The sequence below is a fragment of the Heterodontus francisci genome, chromosome 4 (genome assembly GCF_036365525.1).
Source record: "Heterodontus francisci isolate sHetFra1 chromosome 4, sHetFra1.hap1, whole genome shotgun sequence".
NCBI lineage: Eukaryota > Metazoa > Chordata > Chondrichthyes > Heterodontiformes > Heterodontidae > Heterodontus > Heterodontus francisci.
In genome coordinates, this window is record NC_090374.1 from 183,875,246 (window position 1) to 183,889,676 (window position 14,431).

The 14,431-nt window shown below is 44.5% G+C and overlaps 1 protein-coding gene across 4 annotated transcripts in view; it reads right to left on the reverse strand.

Annotated features, from left to right (window-relative positions):
* The window catches only part of lingo2 (leucine rich repeat and Ig domain containing 2), a 732,996-nt gene that overhangs the window by 289,450 nt on the left and 429,115 nt on the right, over positions 1-14,431 (reverse strand). The window lies entirely within an intron of this gene.

Below are 14,431 nucleotides of genomic sequence, written 5' to 3' on the forward strand. Positions count from 1 at the left end.
CCAATAAATTTATGAGCAATGCAATTTTTTGTTGGAGAAGCACTGCATGGAATACAAATAAAATATTATCTTTCAGTCACAGATATCCAAGCAAATAGAATTGCCATTGGTTTTCCCATAGAATGACAGAATTGCAGCCTGTGTGGGGTTGTGGTATTAAATCCCATTCCAGGAACGTGAACACAAATTCTAAACTGATGCTCCAGTGCAGGTACTGAGAGACTGCTGCACATTCAGAGGTGTCGTCTTTCAGATGAAATGTTAAAGCAAGTCTGCGCTCTCAGGTAGATATAAAAAATCCCATGGCTCTATTTCCAAGAATGAGGGTGTTCTCCCCAGTATCCTGACCAAAATTACTCCCTCCATCAACGCTACAAATACAATTCTGAACTTACAGAGTAAAAATTGCAAGACTGATTTACTACTTTAGTATGAGATATTTAATCAACCAGAAAGCCACAACCACAATGAGTCAGAAGATGGAGGTCCTGTTTGACCTTTGTAAAAGAAACTTGAAGGTGGTGATATCACAAGTGGACTATGGAGAGATAAAATGTGTTAGTGTGAAACTGGCGATCGAAAATGCTATCACTCAAGGTCTAGATCAACCCGATAGTGTTGAAATCAAACTTCATTATGCAATCTCTTACTCTAACTCACTTTTCACAGGGTTTTCAGGTTTGTAGCACTCCTCACATGCTTTGGTCTTCCTTACCTTCATACAATGTACAGCCTAATATTGGTGTAATCTAATCATTAAATCTGAATCTATTGTGTCTTTTCTCTTACTCTTTGCTCCTCTTGGAGATGTGCTGCACTGCGGGCCTTGGCTTTGACCTAGATTGCTCAATTTAAGTTATACTGGGGTAAATTCAACTTGGACACAGAGCACAGAATGGTGGTAATGGATTGGCAGCACGCTATACACCACAAACAATCTTCCTTTCTGTGACTTCAATGTAAAGGAAAATAGGGCCAGCTGCATTTGAATTTGACCCCCAGTCCCGTCATTAAGCTGCAACTTTATGCAAAAGAGACTATACAAAGTATCAATGAAATAAAATTTTCAGCATGGCTCCATTTTAGAACCATGGATATTACAGCACAGAAGGCCATTCAGCCCATCGTGTCTCAGCCAAGTCTCTGAGAAAGCTAGCCATTTAGCCCCATCTTCCCGGGCCCCTTTCTGACATCCTCTTTACATTTTTCTTTTTAAAATAATTATCTATTTCCTTTTTTAGACACTATTATTATGGATTTTGCTTGCACCAGACAGAACTTTGCCTGTTGACACTCAGACCAGAATTTTACACAGGGCGGGAGGCCCTGCCCTAAAGCCAAAAAGTTGGGGTTGAGCCCATCTCTGCCAGGCCTGGGGAGCCACACCATGACTTTACACTTCCCTGGCCCTTAATTGGCCTTGGGTGGGACGTCTGTCCCTCTGAAGCAGGAAGACCTGCCTAATGGACCTGCTGGCCAATCAGCGAGCCGGTAGTTCTCAGTCCCAGCAGTGCCAGTGGGAGCAGTGGCCACTGCTAGGACTACAAATTAGCCACAACGTCAAGAGAGACGACAGGCCTGGATGGCAGATAAGTTTTTGGGGCCTCGCCAGGGACAATCAGCCGGGCTCTGGCGAGGCATTGCTGGTAAAATACCAGTGCTGGTGGAAAGAGGCCCTTAATTGGCAGTTAATTGACCACTTCAGGGCTTTGATTGGCCCGGGATGGGTGGGCAGTTTCTCACCACCGCCGCCCTGGTAAAATTGCAGTGGGAGCGGGAAGACGTCGGGAACGGCACCTGCTGCCTCCCACTCAAACTTACGACCCCCGCCCCCCCCCACCCATCCACCAACCACCACCAGCCTGCTCCTTTGTGGGTTGGGGAGGGGGGGGGGGGGGGGTGTGGTTTAAAATTATGGCCTTAACGTCAATCCATTAGGCTCCTGAATTTCTTCCTGAGCCATTTCCACTCACACTGGGTTTTTGGAGAGCATGCAAGACATGCATGTGTCCCCTAGTGAACCATTGCACCTGCACGGCACTTCAAAATGTTTCACCAGCTTAAGGGACTGAGAAATCCATGTAAATCACATGTGTTCAATGTAAGGCAGTTTGGACTTTTCAATATGGCTGTTTGGACTAGTTTTTAAGGAAGACTAAATGAATGGACTTGAAACCTTTGATTACTCAATAACAAAACATGAAGTGTCAACTTGAGCAAAATTGGAATGGTGGGAAATTAGGCCATTGACATGTCCTGCACAGAATCATGGACGTGTTTACTACTGTACAGGCAGGATGCAGTTTTGCTGAGACAGCAGGTAGGCCGTGTAAGCAAACCTGACCTTGGTAAGAAGCAACAATTCTGACAGTTGCAAAAACAGAAATCAAGGCCTGGAACTGCTAAGAGATTATTTAGTGTTAGAATTGGAAAACAATCTAAATATGGTATGATGGTCAGTGGCAGACTTTGAAGGAAAACAATATAAACCAGCCCATTCTACAAGTGTTTCCAGGAGAATCACACGCAACATCAGGACAAGACAACATATGAGAGGCCTACTCTCCCAAGAACAAAGAACTTGATCAATCCTTTGCCGTGAGTTGTACTCGCTAGAAAAAGGTTGGTTTGGGAAGCTACTGGTTTAGAGCTGTCACTATGTCAAGCTAAATTCTTTAATGTTAAAAAATAATTGCTGTGTCTTGCTTGATCCTTGACATCTGCATTCTGAGCAAGAGAGAAAAGAAATCCTGCAGCTTGAAGGTTACTGGAAGGCAGACCCATAGAAATCGATGACTTACTTCACAGATTTTAAACATTGTTTTGAAATTCTCTGCAGTTCATGGTTTTGAAAAGTAAGCTGATGACACATTATAAAGGATCACCAATATACGAGAAGTTGTTTTATTTTAGGCGTGATGGGTGATGGTGCCTGCGAAACTGAAATCCGCTCTTCCGGTCCATTAATCACTCGAATAACTGTGGGTCCTCTGGTAAATGTCAGGCTTCTCAATAACTGCAGTTGGTCCTCTCTAATACTGGCATCAAGGGTCAAAGCTTGCACTTGGCAATAATGCAGTCTGTTGACAACACGCTGAAACGTAAGGTATTAGTTCACTGGCTTTAACGAAGCATCGAATGTGTGGCTTTAGTGCTCATAATATAGGTTCTCACCAGCATTTTGCTATTTTCTTCAGCTTGCCATTGTCCTCCAGGTTCAGAAACTGCGTAATAAGTGCAATATGCAAAGGGATGTGCTAAAATGGCATAGGTTCCCAATTTACTGTAAAGTACTCGCAAGCCGTGAAAAATGGAACGAGAGGGATTCTCATGGAGCAAAGCAGCTGTCCTGTGTTGCCTGACATATTTGCTCGATAAACACCAGCTCATGGACAGACTCTGAAAAGACCAGCTGTGATTTAAGCAGCGCAAAGCGTGCACTATAGCAGTCTGCCTGAACCAATTTATGACAAATACAGATATGCATTCGGCAGACATCAGTTTATGGTGCTGCAGATGGTTACAAATAAAAACTACTGATATACATTTGGTAATGAATTAATGCCTGAGCATTTGTGATATGATTTCAGCTGTCACTGTTAGAGGATGGGCACTTTCAGTTATCAAGAGGTTTAGAAAAAAAAGATCACTCACTATATTCAGCAGTGTTGCTGTTTCTTGACTATGAAAGACTTTTCAGCCACAAATCATAAAGGTGCAAACTGAATTGTGGGTTTTGTGTTCTCTCAAGTGAAGAACCATTGGAACACACTTTCTATAAACAGTTGGGTTCATTCTGCAGCATTATCTTATACAATAATACAGTTTTTGTCTGGCCATATTTTCTGATTGGTCAGTGGGTTGTATTGGTGGGCAGAGCCTGGTGCATGTGCCTTGGTTACTGGTCCACAGCTCTTGCCACTCCTAACCTTGGTTCCTAGGCACTTGACGACAATTGGGGAGGCAGGGAAACAGCATGGGAGCGTGGGGACGAGAAAGGAGACAGAATGGGGGAAGGCGGGAGACTGGGAGATGGCATGGGGGGGGGGAGGTGGAAAGAGATGATATGGGGGGAGGAGATGGTATGGGAGGGGGGAAAGGCTCTGGGGGAGATGGCATGGGAGGGTAGAGGGAGGAGATGGTGGGGGAGGGTGGGGACTGCATGGTGGGGAGACAGCAGGGGATGGGGGAATGGTGGGGGAGAGGGGGAAGATGGCGTGGGAAGAGGGGAGGGCATGACACAGCATGGTGGGGGGGGCAGGGATTGCACGTGGGTATGGAAAATGACATGAGAGGGGGAGGTGGGAATGGCATGGGAGGTGGGGGTACAGAATGGGAGGGAGGGAGGTAGATGACTTTATGGGAGGGAGGGGGTAGATGGCATGGGCAGGAGGGTGGAGGGGGGATGCCATGAGAGGGAGGGTATGAGGGGGTGACATGGAAGGGAGGGGGGGTAATGGTATTGGAGGGGGCCTGGGAAGTGTGTAATAGGGGATGGGAATAGGATAGCATAGGAGGGATGGAATGGGGGATGGGGATGGCATAGGATGAAGGGGTGGGAAGGGGGATGAAATGGGGATGATATGAGATGGGTGAAAGGAATGGGATGGGTCTTGCATGATAGGGATTGTGTGGGAAGGATGAAATGGAAATGGATAGGGAATTTGAAGAAGTACTGCTGCAATAAAGATACTAATTTTACCGTAAATGTTTTGCGGGTCTTTGCTAGGACAGCAGAATTTTAAACTTCCTCCACAAGATGCTACAAATCAGCAAATGACATGACAAATGTGATATTGTTTATTTTCTGTTTTCACTGGCACACAATATCCTTCTCAAGGAATAGTAGCACCATAGTGTTCATGAAAAGAGAGTTAGTGCATTCTACAATCCTCAGTGCACCTATATCATAATATCTACTGTTACAGGAGCCATTCAGGCCATGTTGATAGTATGTGGTGATGCTTGTACTATTTATTTGTCTATACTGCAGTTTGAGTCATAGTGAAAGAATGTTTTATGAACATTATGAGCAAGAAGCAGATGTTGGAGCATGAGAACGATCACATGGCAGGCAGAAACCGAGTGGTTACCTGAGGCTTGTGGCTGTACAATCTGTGTCTCTCAATGGAACCATGCCATGAGCTGTCAGCGAGAAAGACAAAAGGATTTTTCCTCTTTTGACAGAGATGTAACAGCATTTGACAATGTATCTGATGGAGTATTGGTGTTATTTGAGGTGAATCAATGTTTAACATCAAGAGCTAAGCTGACATGAATTCATATTTTTACTCAAAATGTTTATACCAGTGCAACAGACTGCATTGATTGTCAATGTTTTTAGCAAAATTGCAGATCTGTAGCTATTGTTTGAATCTTGTTAAATGTTGAAGGGTAGGGGTACCCCTTACTACTAATCATTCTAATTTAGGGTCAACAACAGGAATAATTTGGCATTTATACAGTGGTTTAACATAATAAAACATCCCAAGGCACTTTGCAGGAATGTTATCAGGCTAAGTTTGACATTGAGACACATATTAGAACAGGCGACCAAATGCTTGCTCAAAGAATTAGGTTTTAAGTAGCATCTTAAAGGAGGAGAGCTGGACGGTGAGGCTTAAAGAAGGAATTCCAGAGTTTGAGCCTTAGGCAGCTGAATACATCAACAGAGATGTGAAGGAAATCAGGGATGCCCAACAATGACAACAATAACTTGCATAGTAAAGCATCTCAAGTTGCTTCACAGCAATGTTATCAAACAAAATTTAACACTGACACACAAAAGGAGATATTAGAACAGGTGACCAAAATAGTGATTAAGATAAGGGATGCACAAGAGGCCAGAATTGGAAAAACGTACAGATGTCAGATGAATGTAAGGCTGGAGAAGGTTCCAGAGATAGGGATGGCCAAGCCCGTGGAGGGATTTGAAAACAAGACTGAACATTTTAGCATTGAAGCGTTGCAAGACCAGGGGCCAATGTTGGTCAGCAAGCAAAGGGGTAATGGGTGAAAGGGACTTGGTGCTAGTTAGGACATGGGCAGCAGAGTTTAGGATGACTTTGAGTTCATGGCAGGTGGAAGATGGGAGGTCGGTCAGGCAGACATTAGAATATTCAAGCCTAGAGGTAAGATAGCATGAATGAGAGTTTCAGCAGCAGATGAGCTGAGGCAGGGGCAAAGTTGGGCAATGTTCCAGAGGTGGAAGCAGGCAATCTTGGTGATACGTAGTTGGAGGCTCATGTCGAGGTAAAATATTGCACCAAGGTTGCATCAGACAGCTGCCAGGGAGAGAGATGGAGTTGGTGGCCAGGGAACAGAGTTTGTAATGGGGACTGAAGACAATGGTCGGAATTTTACCCTTGGCTGACGGGAGCCATCCACCAACTTACATTAATGATTTAAACGTGAATATAGGAGGTATGATCAGTAAGTTCGCAGATGACACGAAAATCGGTGGTGTCGTAAATAGTGAGGAGGAAAGCCTTATATTACAGGACGATATAGATGGGTTGGTAAGATGGGCGGAGCAGTGGCAAATGGAATTTAATCCTGAGAAGTGCGAGGTGATGCATTTTGGAAAGATTAACAAGGCAAGGAATATTCAATGGATGGTAGGACGCTAGGAAGTACAGAGGGTCAGAGGGACCTTGGTGTACTTGTCCATAGATCACTGAAGGTAGCAGCACAGGTAGATAAGGTGGTTAGGAAGGCATATGGGATACTTGCCTTTATAAGCCGAGGCATAGAATATAAGAGCAGGGAGGTTATGATGGAGCTGTATAATACGTTACTTATGCCACAGCTGGAGTACTGTGTACAGTTCTCGTCACCACACTATAGGAAGGATGTGATTGCACTGGAGAGGGTGCAGAGGAGATTCACCAGGATGTTGCCTGGGCTGGAGCATTTCAGCTATGAAGAGAGATTGGATAGGCAAGGGTTGTTTTCCTTAGAGCAGAGAAGGCTGAGGGGGGACCTGATTGAGGTATACAAAATTATGAGGGGCATTGATAGGATAGATAGGGAGAAACTGTTTCCCTTAGCGGAGGGGTCAATAACCAGGGGGCACAGATTTAAGGTAAGGGACAGGCAGTTTAGAGCGAATTTGAGGAAAAATCTTTTCACCTTGAGGGTGGTTGGAATCTGGAACACACTATTTGAAGGGGTGGTAGAGGCAGGAGCCCTCACAACATTTAATAAGTATTTAGATGTGCACTTGAAACGCCATAGCATACAAGTCTATGGGCCAAGTGCTGGAAAATGGGATTAGAATAGATAGGTGCTTGATGGCTGGCACAGAGACGATGTGCCGCAGGGCCTGTTTCTATGCTGCATAACTCTATGACTCTATGAAAATTCAGTGGGACCCCGCCTCCGCCTGGCCTGGGGATCTGATCCACATTTTGCAGTCCCCAAGCCTTTAATTGGTCTGCAGTGGGACTTCCACCTCATTGAGGCAGGACGTCCCGCCTAATGGAGCTGCTGGCCAATCAGAGGGCCAGTAGCTCTCTGTCCCAGCAGCGCCACTGGGAGCAGTGGCCACTGCTGGGACTGCAGCCCAACTATCACAAAGGAGGTATCGGGCAGCCCCAGAACTAAGGTAAGTTTTTGGTGCCTCACAGGGGGTGATTGGTCAGGCCCCGCTGAGGCAAGGCTGGTCGATTGGGGGGGGCATGTTGGGTGTTGGGAGTGGTTGGGACAATGGGGGCAGCCCTCCATTGGGCACAGGCTGCCTGATCATGGAGGCCCTCCCCAGGCCTTCAGAGTGTCGCCTGCTTCTGTCAGGCAGCTTCTCTCGGGCCTGGGCTGCCTGACCGGCCATTGGTAAAATCCTTGTGGCGGCGGGTGGAGGCCTTTAAGTGGCTACTTCAGGGCCTGGATTGGCCTGGGACGGGCAGGCTGTTTTTTGTTGTCGCCACCCTGCGTAAAATGGTAGCGGAGGCGGGAGTAGGTTGGGAAGGGCCCCCCAAGCCTGCAGCTCCATTTTGTGCCCTCCCCACTCCCACCATCTTCCCACTCTTGTGGGGGGGGGGGGCATAAAATTCCGGCCAATGACTTTGGTCTTCCCAATATTTAGCAGGTGGAAATTTATGCTCATCCATTACTGGATTTTGGACAAAAGATCTGAAAATTAGAGACATTGAAGAGTTTCAGAGAGATGGTGCCGAGGTAGAGCTGCTCGTCACTGTACTTATGGAACTTGACGCGATGGAATTGGATTTGTGACAAACTCTTCGTTGCAAAAGCAACTGGCTTCCCTTCCTACATGATGCAGATGCCAAATCCCTTGTGCAGCACATTGACCTTGAGTGTGGTCTCTTTGGTCAGGTCGTTACACTGTAGCACGCTGTCTTGACTTGACAGAGCTCACTTTAAAGGACTCAAACACCTGCTGGTGGTCCTTCTGCCACAAGTAAGGGGTATCTTGACACAACAGCTCCCCAAGCGGTGCTGCTCACTCAGTGAAATTAGGGATGTGCGGGGCCAAACGATTGAACAGCCCCAGGCACCATTGTGGGTCTTCCCAGTGCCGAGGAGTTGGCAAGGCTCTGACATCTTTGATCTTATCTGGGTTCTGGGCGTATTCCTGTGACAGGATATATCGACTGAAGAAGCTGATGTGCCCAATGTTGACCTGGCAGTTCTTGCTATTTAACACAAGGCTTTCATGACGAGCAGCCAGCATAAGCAAATACTAATTTCAGTCATGCTCTGCGTTGGTCCACCCCATCACTGCAATATTGTCAGCTATACAGATACAGCCCAGGACATTGTCCGTTATCCTGTCCATGTATTGTTGGAAATGTCCTGGCTGCTGCACAGACCAAATGGTAACCATCTGAAACAGTATCTCCCGAATGGCGTTCTAAAAGTTATGAGTAGCTGGGACTTCTTTGGCTAAGCGGACAGACTAGTAGCCATGCTTCGCGTCGAGCTTTGAAAAATACTTAGCACCAGTAAACATAGGATTCTGTTCCTCCAGGGTCGGGACCTCTTGAGGGCTAAATTCAGTCATCATGGGTCTAAGCAAATCCTGAGATTGCCATCTTTCCTCAGCATGCAGGTAATGGAGATGCACCAATCAGAATGCTGGTACACTTGGTGGATGACTGCAATGCGCTCCACATCATCCAGCTCTACTTTAAGTTTCTCTTGAATGTGGTGCTGCACTTCTTTGGCACGTCCATAGTAGGAACTGCATCCTCCATCACGTGTAATATGGCATCACCATTGAAATCGCCAATTGCATCAAACCTGTCTGATAAAGTAGTTTCAGGTCTCGGCATGGACGCGGTGGGCAGAAGGGCCTGTTTCTATGCTGTACGACTCTATGACTCTATCCGACTCAATGTACTCTGTGTTGCAACCTTCCATACCTTCCAGTGTGGTGCTGACCTCATATATTGTGACAATTCATAAATCTTGGAATACTGGAAGTCCTGCGACAGCTTGTCCAGTCATGTTTACAATATAAAAGATTTGTGGTAGCCATTCAGAGCTCCCATTGCTGCATTGCAAGGTTATCATTCCAATGCACTTGATTGGAGATCCATTATAGGCAGTCAGCCTAACTGTGGTGGGTTGCACCATAGATTTCCATTTCTTTGATTACATGTCCTTCAGTTTTTAGATGTGCAAAATATTTCCACTTGCTCCAATGTCGATTTTTGCTCTAAGCTTATACTTATCACTCGTCTATGTACATATCATTCCAATTATGGCATATGCCTCAGATTGCATAGTAGCATCGACATGCTGATCCACATTGACTATGTGGAATGCTTGCTTGTTGCTCATATGAGTGCAGTCTGAGTGTCCTCCTGGTAATCTGTTTCTCTGATGACCTGATGTACCTACTTGGGCTTCTGTTGTGTGTTGGCAGACCTCTTGTTGCATTTGCCATCCTTTCTTGCAGATATTCATTCCGCCTGTGATCTGCCAACTTTCTGGTGTCTGAGCTCGGCCTTCTGCACTGCCTTGCCCAATGTCTGTGCACACCACAAGCTTTGCACAGGTAGTGGAATGCCGGTCAACTGCGAATTGGTTAAGTCAGGCCACATTTGTCACAAGAATTAACAGACTTCTGAGCCTTGGTTACCATACCGATTGTCGCAGCCACCCCCAACGCTTGTAACTGTTAGTGCCCAGCCATGATGGCTTAAAATTTCCTTCCATCATTAAGTAGTGCATCTATGGTGTGCTCCAGATGCAATTACTAGCCTCTTAACCCGTTCTGACAATGCAATAGCTGTGAAGTCACAGTATTGATCTTTGTCTTGGCACCTTGCAAAAATATAGTCAATGGACTCATCTTGCCTTTGCTGGTAGGCCATAAGCTCAGACGTATGTACTTGGAAATTTAGCTTTACCTTCAGTTGCTGCTCCAGGCCTATCCAGATCCTGCTAGGGTCCTTCAGATCCTCATCTGACAGTCCTGAGTTATTGAACCAATTCAGACCCTGATTGCCCAGTGCAATCTTAATTTTGATAGTTTGTTTTTCTGGTTCACGCATTTTAAGAAACACAGCTCTATTTGTTGTCAGAATAGTTTAAATGCAGACGCCATTTCCAACACATTCCAGTCCATTACTGGATATCAAAAAGCCATTGTCTTAATTATCCTGCCTTTTCATAAAGATATGACTTTTACAGGTTGTTTCCTTTATCAGACTTTTTTTAAACCTGCCCCTTTTAAGAGTGATAGACTATAACTTTTGTTGTTTGCGCAGACAAGTTCTTTGTTGACACAGCTGTTCTATTTTTAGAACTGTGAACTGCTTTTTTTTTTAAACAGTTTTTTTTTAAAAGAAGGCTGGGGCTTGCAGCACTGGCAGCTGCCACAGCCTGTCTTGTACTTCATGCTGGACCTCCTGTGGTGCTGTCAAGTTCATTCCACTCTTTTGGGCTTAGGCACTGCCCATGAAACAAGAAAAAAGGAAATCTAGAGAAGTAATGGCTTCAGCTACAGCTTTTAAAAATTTTAAACCCACTGTCAAATAGGTGAAAGCTCTGATTCCCTGGCAAATTACCTGCTGTACTCACAGAGTTCCAACCTCCCAGGGCCCTGTCTGTGTCCTGGCTCGCTGCAGTGTTGTGGGGCTGCTTGCTGGTTGCTCTCCTGCTGGATCTTCATGCTGAGGTAGGCATCTTGATGACCCTTGTTCTCTCACGTAATGTATTCTTTCGGGAAAAAATATAAAATGGCCACCATTGGATGTTTGGTTGTCTTCAGAAGAAATAATAGATTCTGATGCTGCTGCCATATAGTATTACTTGCCCCTTGGTGCGTGATCTTTTGTAAGGCCCACAGAACTACAAATAATATCCAAAATAATTATGGGTTTTATTATAACTGAACTGGCAAATATATATACAAATAGTAAGTGCACATGCTAGATTCAAATATCTCTTACTCTGTCAGGTTCCATCCACAACTCCCTGGTCATGTGTGACATGGCATCACTTACTCTGGCCATTTTCATTTGCAGCTCTTAAGGTGGCCTGTCTTTAAGGTACTCTCTTCTTAAGGTCATCTCACAACACATTACAGATCACAATAATTCACCGCATTATAAAAAATTCTCCACATCTCCCCTCTGGTTCTTTTGACAATTATCTTAAGTCTGTGATCTCTGATGACTCACTTTCGTGCCAGTGGAAACATTTTCTCTCTCTCTACTCAAATCAAAGCCCCTCATCATTTTGAAGACTTCTATTAATTCATTGTAAGTGAAGGCTTTGGGCATTTCTGAGAGCTGTGATAAACAGCTGGTTATGCCAAACAATGTGTTTCCATGTTGTACTTTCTACACAGTTCAAGTAATAGAAATGCTCTTTCTTCTTCACTCTTTCATACTTCTTTTTCAAACTGTTTTTACTGATTAAACCCAATGATGTCTGAATTTTAATATTATCCTAGCCAATATGATGGGTGCACATTTTCTGCCTGCCATTTTGGGGCTGCAGGAGGTCACATTGTGCCTGAAAAAATGCATGTTACGTGACCTAATTTCTAGGCCAGAGTCTAGTGACAAATCCAGCCATTTATAACTTTTATTATGTTGTTCATTTCAGTCCCAGAAAAAAAGACAGTCAATTATGACTAAAGAAAATGGAGTAGCAGGTTAATAAACTGTTGTCACAAGCTGAATAATGTTAGAGTAACTTTTGTTTGATCCTTCTGTATCTGGCCTTCTATTCTGGTTTCTGAGACAGTCACGAAATGTAGTTAATATATGCCTTATATCTGGTACATAAAAAACAAACTGAATATTTGACACTTCATCCTGATTGATGAGTGCATGGGAGTGATTATAAAAGGAATGGTGTCATTAAAGGGATTAGAGGTTGAGCTATACAATGGGAGCTAAACTTGAGAGAGATTGTACACATTATGTATCATCCATGGCTCAGTTGCCAGCATTCTCCCTGCTGAGATAGAAGGTTGTGGGTTCAAGTCCCACTCCAGGCCTTGAGCTCAAAATTCAAAGCTGACATATGAGTGCAGTGTTGGGAGTATGCTACACTGTCAGCAGTGCTGTTTTTCAGCTGGTAAGTTAAACTGAGGCCCTATCTGCTCTCTCAGGTGGAAGTAAATGATCCCAAGGCACTATTTTGATGAAGAGCAGGGGAGTTATCCCCAGTGTCCAAGCCAGTATTTATCCCTTAATCAACATTGCGCAAACAGATTATCTGGTCATGATCACATTGCTGTTTGTGGGAGTTTGCTGTGCACAAATTTCTTACTGCATTCCCTACATTACAACAGTGACTACACTTCAAAATAGTATTTCACTGGCTGTAAAACATTTTGAGACATCTGGTGGTCATGAAATGCCAGTCTTCCTTTCTGCTTTTTATTGTAATACTTCTTGCTTAACCCTTATGCAGTTTACAACAATGCTACAACAGTGGATACACTTCAAAAATACATTGGGTATAAAGTGCTTTGGAGTGTCCTTTTGGTTGTGAAGGGCACTATATAAATGCAAGTCTTTCTTTCTTAACCCTTAAGTAAAATGTAAATGTTAAATAAAATGGCATTGTGAGTGATCAGCAGCAGCAGAATTGTACTCAACCACAATCTGTAACCTTATGGCCCAGCATATCCCCCACTCTACCATTACCATCAATCCGGGGGAGCAACCCTGGATCAATGAAGAGTGCAAGAGGCATACCTCAAAATGAGGTGTCAACCTGGTGAAGCTACAACCCAGGACTACTTGCATGCCAAACAGCAGAAGTAGCATGCGATAGACAGGGCTAAGCGATCCCATAACCAACGGATCAGATCCAAGCTCTGCAGTCCTCCCACATCCAGTCATGAATGGTGGTGGACAATTAAGCAACTAACTGGAGGAGGTGGCTCCACAAATATCCCCATCCTCAATAATGGGAGAGCCCAGCACATCAGTGCGAAAGATAAGGCTGAAGCATTTGCAACAATCTTCAGCCAGAAGTGCCGAGTTGATGATCCATCTCGGTCTCCTCCTGAAGTCCCCAGCATCACAGATGCCAGTCTTCAGCCAATTCAATTCACTCTGCGTGATATCAAGAAACGACTGAAAGCCCTGGATACTACAAAAGCTATGGGCTCTGACAATACTCCATCAATAGTACTGAAGACCTGTGCTCTAGAACTAGCTAAGCTGTTCCAGTACATCTACAACACTGGGATCTACCCGACAATGTGGAAAATTGCCCAGGTATGTCCTATACACAAAAAGCAGGTCAAATCCAACCCGGCTAATTACCGTCCCAGAGATAGAAAGATTTTTGAATTATAGCGGAGTCAAGTGTTGTTGGGGACAGGCAGGAAAGTAGAGTTGAGACCAAGATCAGATCAGCAATGAACTTATTGAATGGTGGAGCAGGCTTAAGGGGCCGTTTGGCCTACTCTTGCTCCTAATTCTTATGTTCTTATGAACAAATAACTAAAAAGTTGTGTTTTTGAAACTCCTTCAATGACTCCTTAGATTTAACCAGTAAGCAGCTGAACCACATAGGCCAGGAAGATCTTGGGTTCAAACTCCGGTCTATTGTAAGTTAGCCGTCCCCTGTTAGGGTACCAGTACAGTACTCCAATACAAAAACACTAAAACATTGGAAATGCTCAGCATTTTGCTTCTTTTCTTATCCCATTATCATCTGCTTTTGCCTTGCAACATCATCCCTTTTGTCATTTCATCTCTCCTGGCCTTCCAAACTATCACAGGCCTTGCCTTTTGTTAATTCCTTCCCTCCCTCCTTTCCCTGCCTCTGTACTTGCTTAAAACCTGTTACATCTCTGACCTTTCCAATTCTAGTGAGAAGTCATCGACCTGAAATGTTAACTTTGTTTCGGTCTCCTTGTAGACTGCCTGACCTGCTCAGTATTTCCTGCTTTTTCTGTTTTTATTTCTGATTTCCAGAATCTGAAGTATTT